This window comes from Sminthopsis crassicaudata, chromosome 3, assembly GCF_048593235.1.
Source record: "Sminthopsis crassicaudata isolate SCR6 chromosome 3, ASM4859323v1, whole genome shotgun sequence".
Lineage (NCBI taxonomy): Eukaryota > Metazoa > Chordata > Mammalia > Dasyuromorphia > Dasyuridae > Sminthopsis > Sminthopsis crassicaudata.
The window spans coordinates 269,173,751-269,174,732 of NC_133619.1; positions in this window are offsets into that span (position 1 = coordinate 269,173,751).

Consider the following 982-nt stretch of genomic DNA (forward strand, 5'->3'; position numbering starts at 1 on the left):
GAAAGGACATTCTTGAATTTAGTCTTAAAGGAAAGAAGAGAAAGAAGAGCATTTTAAACATGAGAGACAGTCTGGAAAAGGTATGGAGGGTGAAAAGGAAATCTGGGGAACAGTCAGGTTAGTTTGATGAACTATAGAGTATCTGTCAATATAGTACTGAATCTTGCAAGTGGAAAGTGTGAGTGCAATGTAGATTAAATTAATGATCACAATCATATAGATATAGGATGGAGCTAGAAAGAACCTGGGGAATCATTTGGTAAAATGTCTTCATTTTATAGAGGATATAGACAGAAAGGTTATATGATTTGTCCAAGGTGATGACTGTCTTCCCTTTTCACTCTTTCTTTTTTAGCTAATTCAATAATTTTTCATTTGAAGAATTAGAATGATCTTTCTTCTTTCTACACCCTGAGGATTTAGTACAGCACTTGACACATAGTAAACATTTAATAAGTTATTAGTTATTAATTATTATTATTAACTATAATTAGTTATTAATAAATAATTCATCATATTTCATGAGTATTATCCTGAATAATACAGGTCCATTTCATCTGGTGCTGCCTCTGGTGGCAATATAGAAAAAAGAAATCACCATCTTTCATATTATAAGCTATCATACATTTGAAGAATACTTTTAAGTCATCCTTCAGCATTCTCTTTCCAAGATTCACTAATCAAGGGAACCTGGTATATGGTCCACCACCCACTACTCCTTTGAAAGTAGGAGATTCCTAGCACTAGCTACATTTTTTCTTGAAACCTCAGTTTGGGAAGTAGATCAGTAATTATTTGTTTTTAGTATTTGACCTCCTCTTCAAATAGGAAAATACTAGCATAATGATCAAGTTACTTGTTATGTAAAATGGAAATATGTCCACATATATCTATATAATGTAAGCACCTTCTCTTTTTCAGTCAATGTAGGCATAAACAATAAACATGTACCTTCCCCAAGAAAGGACACATTTTGAAGATA